Source organism: Stegodyphus dumicola, chromosome 10 (genome assembly GCF_044657685.1).
Source record: "Stegodyphus dumicola isolate Sdum_Otavi_A_Nest chromosome 10, ASM4465768v1".
In the NCBI taxonomy this organism is placed as follows: domain Eukaryota; kingdom Metazoa; phylum Arthropoda; class Arachnida; order Araneae; family Eresidae; genus Stegodyphus; species Stegodyphus dumicola.
Genome location: NC_140777.1, coordinates 129792446 through 129806658, shown reverse-complemented (window position 1 = coordinate 129806658; position 14213 = coordinate 129792446). Strand labels below are relative to the sequence as shown.

At 31.6% G+C, this 14213-nt stretch overlaps 1 long non-coding RNA gene across 1 annotated transcript; it reads right to left on the bottom strand.

Moving 5' to 3' along the window:
* Positions 1-8161: 8161 nt before the first annotated feature.
* LOC146995099 (uncharacterized) lies at positions 8162-12549 on the bottom strand. The gene is made up of 3 exons (XR_015043699.1): positions 11663-12549; positions 10422-10486; positions 8162-9364 (listed from the first exon to the last, which is right to left on the bottom strand). It is a non-coding gene; the product is annotated as an uncharacterized LOC146995099 (long non-coding RNA).
* Positions 12550-14213: the final 1664 nt, after the last annotated feature.

Sequence of the window (14213 nt, the reverse complement as noted above, 5' to 3'; positions counted from 1 at the left end):
AATCTCTTTTTAAGTCCAACATAACTCGTTCTTTTCTTTGGCAAAAATCCAATGCTATGTGATTTAATGAAGATGCAAATCCGATTCTAATCTAACTGAATTACTTTGTCTTCATTAATTCAAAGTAGTGATGACGTTTTCTCTCAAGCAAGCATGCGCTTTCTTAAGATTCGAACTACGGCACTGACTTCCAATTTCAAGGAAATATTTTTTCGCCACATCTCTCTAAAGTTGAATTTTATTTTTGAAGCCATTTATGTTGTTAATGCAAAGTAATACATTTGTTAATTGGGTTTTGTATTTTTCGATTTAATTAATTTAGGCATTCAAGTATGTCAGCAAAGTAGGCCATTTTCTGCAAGCAGTGAATGTATAAAATAAAAAGACTGATACTGAAAACATTATATAAGAATTTTTTTCACCAAGGGACTTTTGGATTAGAATCTGGATTAGCAGATGGATTAACTGTAAACAGGTAAGCAATTCCCATTTTTCTTTGAAAATTTGAAGAAAAAAAACTGAGTTTCATGATTGTGATTACTCAATTTTTAACATGGAAGCTTTAGACAAACTGAAGTAGAAACGCACAAATGAACGCAGTAGCGTTACGAAATTAATTACAAAAATAGAATCTTTGTTATCAGAAAATATCGAAAACACAAACAGGAGATTGCAGGAGATGAAGGAAACAATTCTGGAAAGAGAAAACATGTTGAAAATGTTGAATTGCCAAATCGAAACTCAGTTAAAAAATATTTCTGCAAGTGATAAATACAATGAACAAATTATGTCTGCAAAGTATAGGTGGCGCTGTATTCTAACTTAACAGATACCATGATCCATTTCATAATATAAAACTGAAAAATGACACAATTGAAATAGAGTTGGACGATCCACTTCGGAAATGATTCAGAGATTAGCTTTATTGAATTCGTAATCATCAGATAATGTCCAGACTCTTAGTAGACGTTAAGCAAGTTATCGCTATGTCTAAAATAACTGCTGAAACTTGAGGAGGGTGCAAAAGACCCTTTTATTTAAAACCAAGAAGAACAGAATGCACAGCTGGTGCTTTCTGGTGCAGCCAGTACTTATGGATAGATAAATTAAGTCAAATATAAAATTTAAATAAATATGCTAGTAGCCAAAAGCTACACAGATCAATTTCACGAGAAGTTGGCACAAAAATCTACTTGTTGTGAAGATTCAATATCGGCAATTATAATGCAAGACAGAAGAATACAAATCTTATCTGAGTTAACAATTTAGTAACGTCGACAGCAATTTAGTCGAAAGAGAAAACACGCTCCGTCTTACATTCTAAACACCTCATATTAAATATAAACCAGCTAATTTGCATTACGGTGATGAAACAGAAAGAAGTGACAGTAAAGTTCTAAATCATAAAAACAACTAATTAAGTAACATAAAGGAACTATACATAGCTCTTTTATCCGCTTACAAGACCTACACCACCAGATTATTATCTTATACTGACAATCTTGGAGAAATTCCAATTTCTAATTCATGTTCATCATAGTTCATTCATCGCTTAATAGTTTTTCAATATCATTATTAACTTGTTAGGTAAACCTTGTTTAACTATTAGGAATTCAAGAAATTCATTTAAAGATTCGGTAATCCACAGAGTATCATTTACAGAATTTCCAAATCTTTTAATTTGTTTAACTGTTTAAGAATGTATTATTGTTCCTTTCTTTTTAACAGAAATTAATTCATTTATTATTGGTTAGTAGATAAAAGAATTTATTACGATATAACTTACTACGTATCGTTGAAAATACAATACCCGACATTGAAAATGCAACATGAAAAAAGAGTGGCCAGAAAGTGATGAAATTCGGCAAAGAGGGACAACAACGAACAATATGTGATGTAAGACCATCTTAGACGGCGATATACGAAGCAACACGTCTAGGTACAGAGTCAATGAGACTATGGATGGTGTCTTAAGGAATGGCTCTTCATTCCCTGTCAACCATTTGGCACAGTTCATCTTCTAAGCGCGGCAATGGCAGGGTCTGCAAATGGCGTCCAATCACATCCCAAATGTGTTCGGTTGGTGAGAGATAAGAAGAGAACGATGGCCAGGGAAGTATCTGTACACATTGCAGATCACGCTGGCTGATGCGAGCAGTGTGTGGTCGGGCGTTATCCTGCTGATGAAGGGCATTGAGCACTCCCTGAAGGTAGGAGAGTGTCACTGGTCGCAGCACATCATCCACGTATCGTTGGGCCTTTATAGTGCCCTGAATACGAACTAGAGCTGACCTGGAATCGTATGCAATTGCGCCCCAAACCACGATGCCGCGCGGTGGGGTGTTCCACAATTGCTGCTGGATTGGACCTGTCTCAGCATCGACTCCACACTCGTATGAAACGATTAACATTGGAGAAACAGAAGCGTGACTCATCTGAGAACACGACCCTGTGCCATTCTTTCGTCCATATCGTTCGAGCTCGCCGCCACAGCAGACATTGTTGTCTATGATGTGGAGCCAATGGCAGTCTTCTTATCGGAAGCCACGAGTGCAGGTCTTTAGTCGCCAATCGACGGCAAAAGGTTCTGGCAGATATGGGAACATCCAGGGTGTTTTGAACATGCTGCAGAATGGAGGTAGAAGTGGCTTGCGGCTACACCACGTGTGCTGACGTCACTCTGGCTGCACCGACATTTCTCGAACTTGCACACATTTCCTTGTTCTAACCACCATCGCCACAGCCGGTGTACTGTGGACGCCTCCAGCTGTGTGTCAGCTGAGATTTGCGGAATGGACAAACCTGCCCTTCTCAGACTGATTACCATGCCCTCGTAAAATCCCCTGTCTGCTGGAATAGCCTCCATTGACGACGGCCTGGCATTCTATGCTATTACACGTGTCCTCTGAGACAATAAATTTTCTACGATAACATCCCCAGCAGAAATAACGGCAAGAAAATTGAACATTCTGCAAGTTCCTTCCCTTTTATCTTCTTCAACGTGCGCTGGAGAGCTGCACATTTCACATCGTTCGCATAACTCAGTGACGTGCGTTTACACTGAAATTTGCCTAATCTCCAGGCCACTCTTTCTTAGTGCTGCACTTTCAATGCCGGGTAGTGCAGAAAGATAAGGTATAAATCCTTATTCAATACTGTCAATCAAAAGTTGTATTCCAAGCAAATAATGTCTAATTTGTATTAAGTGCAGCCAGTTTTAGTTAATTTTTAAAGAACTAACTCAAATCTAGTCTGTAAACATCGAATCAAAAGTCTGTCAGCCTGATGAAATAGAACAAGAAATGCCCCTTACCTACAAAGGAAGCTTTTCCGCACTAGAGGATAAAATTTGTCAATACAAACTGCATGAAATCATTTTCATCCGTATGGTTTGTATGCATGTAGACATGTAGTTTCTGTTCCCTTAAGCGTAAAACACTCTGGAGCCATATATCACTGTATCTTCACACGAAAAATATAACACAAAAAAGCAAAACATCACAAGGTAAAAGTGAATGGTAAAAGTGGTTTGGGGAGGAATAAGAACAGCTGGATATGCTTATCTGCCTATCATTAAGAATGGCAGTCGGAAAGATTTAAGGTACAAGAAAGAGATATTGAATCTTGATTTTGATGCTGCTATTTACAATACGTTCCTTTTAACGGATGATAATGGTCAATATCATAGAATTCATCCTATAGAAAAATGACTTTTAGTCAGGAAATCGAGCATATGGTGTGGCTAACATGTTCACCTTACCTGAATCCAATATAGCATGGAATACTCTAAGGATGCATACTGCAGTTTGGACAGTGACTCCTCAACTAGTCTGAAAGTTAGAGAAAGCGATCTTCTGGAGGAGTGGTAAAAACTGCTATTTAAGAATTACTTTGTAAATTCCATGCCTTAAACATGTCAGCCATTTCAACAACTTGGAAAAACTCCATACTTCATTAACATCACATGAAATTCTCAGGAAAACAATTTGCTTAAGTTGTTTACATCAGAACACAAAAAATTTGAAAACTGAATAACTGCTTAAGCAAACAACTTTTTTCCCCTTGAACTCAATGATATAATTTTTATAATTCCAAATTTTTCTACTGTCATAAGTCTGCAAGATTACATAGCCATATCCATTGTGAATTTTCTCAAAAAAAAAAAAAAAATGACTTAAGCATATGTATTTCTACAGAAAAGTGAATCATCTTTTAATTTTTAAACAGCACGTTTCTCTGTATTTCATTCGAATTCATACACCTGTAGATAATCACAATTAAATTCTTAAATCTGTACCGTAACAGCTTTCAATTGCAAACAACCTGTTTACACAAATATTATGTTTAGTATTATCTAATATGTATTCAATGGTGGTTGAAACCTCTATCAAATGAAAAACTGCAGCAAGGTATTATAGCACTAACACATCATTTGTCAAATTCTAAAACAACATGCACTAAATATCATTCGACCAAAAAACTTATATATTTTGTGACACTCCAGCAAACCATTCACAACCTCAAGACACCACTGTGCACAATTTAACAAGACTAAAGGAACATCTATAGATATTCCTAATGACAAACTTCCTTAATAACAGGATATTTCGGCCTTTATTATATGAAAAATCTAAAAAATAATTAATGGTATTCTTTATCAATAAAAAAGTGAGCCATTAAACTATACACAAATTTCAGTAATTTAAAATACACTCTGTAACATAAAAAGCGACGCACAAAGGAGGAGTTATCCGAATGGGATGATATTGGGTATGCCCATATTTTACTATAGAAGATACAAATGATTAACTTTTGGTAGTCAATGTCTAACTAGTTGGAACTCAAGCGATGGAGTATTCATGAAAACAACCTAAATTTGAAGTACAATGAAAATAGTAGATTTTATTTTACCAAAATAGCTTAGTACAATGATTTTGTCAATATATTCTTTATGTTTATTTATGGGAAATTAACAGAATGTAACCTATGTTATGAATATAAAGGTAATTTTTATTTTTAACTCTCGCTAATTAAATATAAAACATTTACAAAAGTTTGAATATTTGGTGTAAAATTCGATTTTTCATTATTAAGATTACATGCCCTTTCCACCGATTACTTTTCTTGATTTAATAAATCTCCTTTCGGTCTTTCTTACACCTTATACGAGTTTCACCCACTTTGGTAATATATACTGTGTGAGAACTCTGGAAAACTTAAGCGACTTCTCGTTATGTTTTGGAAATTACAACATAGGTTTGGAATAGGTGTAAAAAAACCCTTTTATAAACTCGGACAAATTAACAGAGTGCACAGCTTGTTCATACAGAATCAGCCAGCATTTATGGCGTAAATCAAAAGTAATGAAATGAATTCAACTAAGTAAATTTTAGTCTGAAGGCTACACAGAAAGAAACTGCACAAATTATCTCAGACCTAATATTGTAGTATGATATTCAAATAGATTCTACCACCTAAAACCTCTTCCTTTCAATACTACTGCTTTCTACCTCATTCGAATGCACTCAAAATTAGCATTCTGGCAGGAAAATGGAAAGGAAGAAAGAAAAGCTAATTATCATAAAATAGCTGGTTAATAAAAATAAATGAGAACTCTGCAACCTCAATTCACTATTTTAATTTAGCCATTTTCACTTTTATGCAGCCTTTATATCGAAGTATGCATTTGTTTTGGTGTCAATAAACTTAATTCTTTCATTTTTTACCTGATTACATAACATCACATGCAACAGCTGTAAATATGAAAAACACATGCATATATCCAGCAGCATGTTAATTTCTTTTGAATATATGGTGTCTGTCATCTACAAAAGAAAACTGTAAATTCAGAATATAAGATGTGAACATAGATCTCCTGTTGAATAATATAAGAAAGTCAGGTCCTACAAATAATAAAAAATAATAATTAAAAATTAAACACTGTGTAGAGAGTAAAAAGCATAACGCAGAAACTCGTTGAAAAATTAACATATATATCACTTTGCCCGAGTGTTATGGTCAGAATCCCATTCTGTATAACAATATATGCATTTGACATTATTAGGTATTGCTAATTAAATTAACATTTAAATACTTCAATGAAATATTAAGAAAATGAGAAAAATTATGAATATTACTTACTATATGATAAGCCCACCAGCGGCCGAGCGGTAAACACGCTGAACACTGGTAGTTCGATCCGAGGTTCGAATCCCGCGAACGGGCTGGCTGCATGGGCGTTTTCGTGGTTTTCCCCATGTGTAACATGTATACGAGCCAGTTTCCCTTAGAATGTCCTCCACGAAGGCACCCTTCCCTTTAGGCAGATGACCATCGTGTGCTTTGCCATAATTGAATAATCCCAATCCCTTACTATATGATATGAATTTTTTAAAAGTGAGCTAATTAATAAACAAAGAGCAAAATATATAGTTCCATATTCCTTACGCTGAAGTCTACTTCATGCTTATTATATCATCATTAGTTATGAGGGCAGAACATTTGTGGTCTTCACCTTGCAAAATCATGAGGAACATTTTAATAACATAGGAAAATTTCATATAATGGCCAGTAGCTGAACTGAATGAAATGAGTATTTTAAATTCACTAGAAATTTAGGGTCGTGTAATGTTTAAATATTTCAAGTTTTGGAAGAAACTATTTAAAATGTCTTCTTTTTTTTGGGGGCGGGGGTTGCTTCAACTGCTTTTGGGCTACAGATTTCAGCCATATAATCTCATAAATAGCATTTAAAGATTAATTTTTTAACCCAGGCAGATCATATTTCCTCATATGAAATTATTGTTCAAAATTTATTCACTGCCTTATTTATTCATTACACACAATATATTCATATACTTATTAATCATATATTAATACAATATTCAAATACTAATTATTAAATCCTTAAAAAATGTTCCTCTATTAAAAGAAAAAAACATTTTAAAATGTCCAATTGAGCAGTATTTGTTTTACCTCAAAATATGTTACTATTGTATTATTTTTCAAATTCATTATTAATACATGAATTAAGTAAACTCAAGCATTATTTAGAATCGAGGATTAGTGATATGGGATGTTTAGAATGTTCAGGGTTTTATGGAAAAGTACTACTGAATGGTAAAAAGGTTTATTAAAATTCAAATACAGTAATTCAATGATGTAATTAATATACACATATAATTAATATGCACAACAAACGATTATTGTATGAAATGCAGAGCAAGAATGAAAACATACATGAATTTACAATAACATAAGCTGCAAAATAAACAGAATACAGGAAAACTCACATAAATTTACAATAATATGAAACAATTTTAAGTGTTATGAGTAATAATATTAGTCAGATTTTTCCTTATAGTTAAATCTTCATTTTCATTGCTCTTTTAATATTTTGTGTTGGTGGTTAGCCTGCACGCATTCTTTAAGCGATAATCTCTGTAGCACTTCATCAAGCCCTAAATTGTTGAAACAAACATTACCAAATGCTAACTTATAATGACATTAATACATGTGTCATAACAAATACACAATGAATATTAAGAAAATGTTAATGTACCAATATTTCTTGTTTCAGTAGTATCAATTCTTGAAATATCATAAAAGAGGAATTAGACATTTTTGATTAAACATTCAATTATACATCTATCAATTTCAGTGTTATAGTGTGGCACCAGGGTAACTATGCGAGACACAATAATCCCCTCGAAGATTTCTGATTTACAAAATAATGGCAGTAACTTGTAAAGGCTAAAAAAATATTATCAAAAATATACAATTCTTAAGTAATTACGTATATTTTGCAGAAATACTTCGGAACTGTTTGAGCTGGTATTCGTGAGAATCCTTGAGTAATTTTTTGAATGCAGAATAGTTTAACTGAGAAACAACAGAATTCAGCCAAATGATATCCCTAAGTATTATTTCATTTCACTTTCTAATGCATGCATAATAGCATAAATTAAGAATTTAATAAAAACATTAAAAATAATTACATGAAGCAATATCTCTAAAATTTCAAAATTGCATATAATTAAAATCTAGTTTAATATCTGCAATACATTTTTAACTCATCATATTTTCATAAATTTAACTTTACAATCTAAGACTAATTACAATAAAGCATACTTTATGACACAAGAATATGAACTTCCAGATAATGTGTATCATTTAGTCTGAGATTAAAAACTATGCTAGGAAACATTCTGGAAAACCACATTTAATACGTTTTAAACTATTTTACTTTCCTAGATAATCTCATCAAAATTATTAAATATTCATCAATCTTTTGATCGTCAGTTTCTATTACGAGGTAGAATGTATTCACCAAGACACATAGAATATGTATTACATACATGTAAAATATAGAAAATACAGTGGTTTTGCTCTGCGCGAGCACATAACCTATAATTAACTTACTGCAGTTTCAGGATCTTACCCTAGACCAGTACTTTCGAGAACATTCTGGCATGTTATATAACTGCTAGTACACATACTGAATACGTGCCATTTTTCGTCAGACTGCTTTCTTCTACCGCTGCTACAAGACTTTGCAGCTGCTCCTCCCATCTTGTTCTTTCGTTTGTTAAAGCAGATATGACGTAAAGTCTACATTTAATCTTACTTAGTTTAAATCAATATTGAATATATAATTTTGAGAATTTCATCTAAAGGCAAAATGATCTGCTGGGAGAATTGAATAAAGATGTGGGATCTAAAAAGCTAAATCTTTCTTTTGCAACCTTCTATCCAGCCATAACAATGCCCGGCCTATGATGTAGTTATATTGTCAAGCTTTGGTCATTCCTGTGCCTGCCAAAATATTACATATACACGTATGAAAATTATTAATATAAGCTACATAATGTAATATACTACAATTGTTTTGTCACAGTAATTAGAATAAAAGTCTGAAATATTGCCGTGTCTTGCAAAATATCAACTAAATCTGTACACAAGATATGAAATATCAACTAAATCTATACACAAGAATTTTCCATTAAAAATTTCTGTGCAGACCTGATAATCATTCTATATACTGCTCTTTGTATAATGTACTGAACTGTAAAGCTCCAGGTATACAAAACATTTCAAGACACTCGATATTTATTCTGTTGCAGAAGCAGACTGTTTATTTTCAATAAATATAATAATAAGCAAAGATGATACAAGACAAATCTTTCAGTTCTATAATTTTTATATCTAATATTCAGTGCACTATTATGCTAATAAACAATCGTTATTCTCAAATCCTTGCATTATATGTTGGTGATTATGGGTGGTCTATTATTCATCTGTTTTCTTATCCGTCATGGCGACTACACTAAGTCTGTTAATCAAAGCTCAAATGTATGCCTGTCTCCTGTAATTTTAAAGAAATATTTGAAGAAAAGATATGTTAAAATTACATAATAATTATACATACTTTGTGTGTTTACAGTCAGACATAATATTCAACAAATAATATGCTTGAAAATGCCCAAGTGGGATTTGAATGGCTTCAATAACATATACTGGAAAATTAAATAAAAGTATTATAAAAATATTGCACCCATTTAGATGGCTTAATAATAGTTGTGTAATAAAAGAACATTTTAGGTATAATATTAACTAATTTTTTTTTTTTTATTTTTTATCTCTTTGAGCTTTAAAATGAAGAGGTAATGTTTCTAGTTAATATTATGTGAAAACCTAAAAAGCAAACAAAAACTATACTAAATATAAAAAATGTTTCCAAAGTTCAAACATCTGCAAGAAATTAATAAGGTCAACAATGCCTGATTAACTGAATTTGTTGGCAGATGAGGATTGAAATCTGAATATAGAAGACATGTAAACAGTATAAAAGCATACTAAATTTATATCAGTGTACGAGTCATCATATGTGTGAATGAGTGCCTACTATAAATTAAGTACAAGTCTTACTCTGAACTACTTAGTATGTTTATACACTAACTTTTGCATTTTCTTAATTCATATTTTTAATTACCATTATTACAAAATTAAATAATATCTGTAATAATTGTAACTGAAACAATTGTATTTGAAATTTCACCTCTTTCATAATAACCACAATTGCCTAGTATATATTCATTAGCAAAGCATACAATTAAGTGCTTCACAGTATTATTAACAGTAAGGATGCTATCACACGTCGGTTTGTTTCGGAAGAACAAATGTTTGTCACAACAACCAATTATCATAGATCACTTTGGGGTTAACATGGGAAACTGGTTCTCCATTACAAACAAGCTGATAGCTGATTGATTGAAAACAAACAATTTGCAATTTTTTTAGAAAGGAAGGAAAAAGTCGCATGTCTTTCTTTCAATAGTAAACCAGGCAGAACAATTATCCGAAACAAGTTGTTCATGTGAAACAAATGCCGTGTGATAAGGGTCTCAGACATCATTACTTACATCTAACATTTCACTTCCAGAAACAAGGGTCAACATTTTTCAACTGCCATTCACTGTGCCAACGCCTGAAATTTTAAAAAAAAAAATCATTTTATAAAAATCTTTAAAAGGATGATTCAAGTATTGAAAAATGTTAGATCATAACTTGGTCATACACACAAAATATATTATTTTTTATACCAATAAAATAATATGTTGTCCAGTGCTGAATGAATTATTTAACAATAGGAGAAGGTCAATGGTTGTGAAATCACATCATAATAATAAGAGAATTTATAAAAAATGAAATAAGGGGTTTTATCTTTATTTTATTTAAATTTTACTATTTAGTTAAGAATAATTATCCTACTAACTTTAATTCATATATTCAACTCTGAAACACACTTTCTACAACTTATATTTGGCTACTATAGTCTGTGTAGTCAGCTTGACAGATACAGTCAGCAAATGATGATTGACAGATTGTTATCTTGTCTTCCTGGTACATGTGCAGTACACGTACATGTTTTCCTACAACTTGCATGATCCTACAACATACTTTTCCTACAACATACTTTTTCACTGCAGAAATATACAATTTTATGAAGAACTAATTTGCAATAATATATAGCACACATAAAAACAATCCAAGCATACTTTATATTAAAGTGCAGTGTTATGTAATCATTGATGAAAATTACATACATCAAAATATACTTTATTGTTGACTTTACTATTACTTTAGGATTATTAAAAATCATCATCACTTCCCACATGCTGTACAATCATCTGCCTTTTAAAAATAGAACTTGTTACATTTAATATTTCAACAGGTTTTTTTATTCAATAGATATTTGATAAGTAATTTAAGTAAATTTGAACTAATTATATTTTATTTTTACCAATTCTTTACAGTTATACCACAATTCATTACATTATTTTATATCATATTAACTTCAACCAAAACATTTCAGCACATTTTGAGATAAAAGACTCAAGTACTTTGCATCAGTTTTAGCTGTAATAAAATTATGCTGTACATACTAATAACTTTCTTCTTGAAGTTTCTCGAAAATGATGTTTCTTTTCGAAAAAATTAAAACAGTAAGGAAACAAATTATTTCTTAAAACATCTTTCTTAATGCTACATTATATAGAAATTTAGGAAATGTTAATGAACTGTATATGTGTTAAAATACAATATATTACATATTGCACATGTAACATATCAAATTTACTGAAATGGGAAAATATATACATACCTGAAAGCAATCTTGCAATAGCATTTGTTTTGAAGCTCGCGCTATCCACTGGAGCATCTGCATTTACGTTGATTTCCTTTACCCATTTTTTGCACTCTTCAATCGAATTTCAACTTGATCGTATCGTTCAACTTTCCAGTTGTTGGAGCAGTACAAGAAAAAAATCTAATTTTACATAGTAATTACTTTACATTGCACATATACTCTACAAAGACTTAAACGCCGGATTTGTTTACAATCAGATGGCGGTACATCTACCACATACCGTATTTATCCTCTTTTCAAATCGGGCCAACATAATAATTACGCCAAATTCGTTTCTGCGCATGCGCAGTAGGCGACATTCGTTTAACACTGTTCAACTCAATGTGCGGTCTGCCATTACGCGTCCCGTTCACATGGGACAAGCATTAACTGCCTCGCCGAATTGGAGGTAGAACTTATTTGAATGTTCCTTACCTCTCGGGAGCAGGGCAAATGGGGAGATTTCCCGTACTATACTGCGCGGTTCACTTAATTTTACTTACTGCTCGCTGGACTGTCAGCGAAACAATCGCGCTGATAGATGTCTGGGGAATTAGATAGAACTGTACAAGATACGCAAATAATAGACAAATACAGACAGCGTTATCTGATGCTAGGTATTCCAGAAATATCGTTCAAATTAAAACTAAAGTTAAGTGCATATCGGCTTCAACGCGACAAGGGACTCGGTACCTTTTGAATGATTTTTTTTTTTTTTTTTTTTTAAATTTAAGCATTTTCATCTACTTTTTATGAATATTATTAAATGGTTTTGTGAAACAAAATAATTTTAAGCTGAAAAAAGTTTTTGCTAGTATTTTTTTTAATTTAAATTTTTGAAGAAAAATTTTACAATTAAAATGTTTTTCTTCTCCTACAACTTTCAATGTCTCCCCCCAGTTTTTTTATTGTATTTATTAGAGTGTTCTTAATAACTTCAAGGAATGATTTTGCAATTAATGAATTAGTTTCTGAGAAAAAAAATACACTCTTATCTAAAATCTTTAAAACAAATATGATCTCAGTCACATTTTCATTTCAAATAATTTTTTCCTTTCAGTATTTTGCAAAACCCATCCTTGTTTCTATAAAGTATATAATTTTAAATAAGCAGTAAAAATAATAAAAAAAATTAGTCCATACCTGTATATGTTTTAGGACTTTAAGTAAAAGGATTTATTGAAAAAAATGCAAAAGGTTTCTCAGTTTGCATTTGTAGTTTAAAGAATACAAACTGTCTAAATAAACATTTAATGATTTCAAATCTTTAAAATTTTATTACTGAATTTCAGCACACACATATATATATAAAAATCAAACGTAGTGCTATTTATTTAATTGGTAAATATAAACATAAATTACAAACCTTTTTTTAAAACCTTATGTGGCCAGAAAAATTGCAAAATCTCATAAAATGCAAGCAGAATTTTTCTTTACCTGTTTTTGTTTTGTAAAACACGTTCAAAACAATTTAATACATTAATTAATTATAATATTATTGCGTGCGTACGGGTTTGTAATAGATTGATAATAGTTCGTAAATGATTGTCATTGCACTCAAATCCGATGCTAGCTTAATTAAATTAATTTTATCAACGGAAACACTTCAAAGTTCTGGAATTTTCCACAGAAATACTCGTACAAGTGTTTAGAATATCACTAAGTATAATCAGTAGTTATGCTTTAATCAAATAAGAATGTTAAACACAAAGGAATGCAAAACGCATCTTAAGAGAAAGTTAACTCAGAAATATCTCCAATCTAACGCTGAACTAACAATTGGCAACAATAACAACTTATATAGCATAAATAATGTCATAAAAATAGTGTGGTTTAATGAGATTATTACTTTGAAACCAATGTTTCGAATTGATGCCCAAGAAGAACCAATATTTCCCATTCTCCTTCATTGCACATCTTTCAAAAAAGTAAAAAAAACATCCAATTAATTTCCTGTATCATTTTTTTAAATGCGAAACGTTTGTTTTATAAGCTGTAAAAATGTCGGAAGTTTGTAACCGATATATTTTTAGATATGAAATTTTAAAATTAACAACAATCTTGTGATTGGTGTCTGACACTAGATGTATGACAGACATCACTATCAACGCTCAGAATGCATAATGCTTTCCTATTGTGTTCAATAATTTTAAATGATTCTCTTCAGGTCTCTTGAAATGATCTTCCACTATCAATGTTTAATTTTGACTTTTTGGTGGAGTCATTTATGAGGGTTCAAGACCATTAGACTGTTCAAGACCAGAACAGCAGTAATCGTTAAACCAGATACCTCTTTGCTAAACTTAAGATTTCATATGCTCCTTTTCGGCTTTGGGTTTATTTTGGCTGAGTGCATGTTATAAGCTTGGTTTCCCTACTAAGCTTTCATGTTTTGCTATATTATCAAACTGCATGATTTTACATTATATTTGTACATTCCTTTTAAGATATTAAATTAAAATTATTCATAAGTTACCTCAAAATGCTTAGATCTGAAAACTGAAATCTATTTAACAATAAAGTGTTA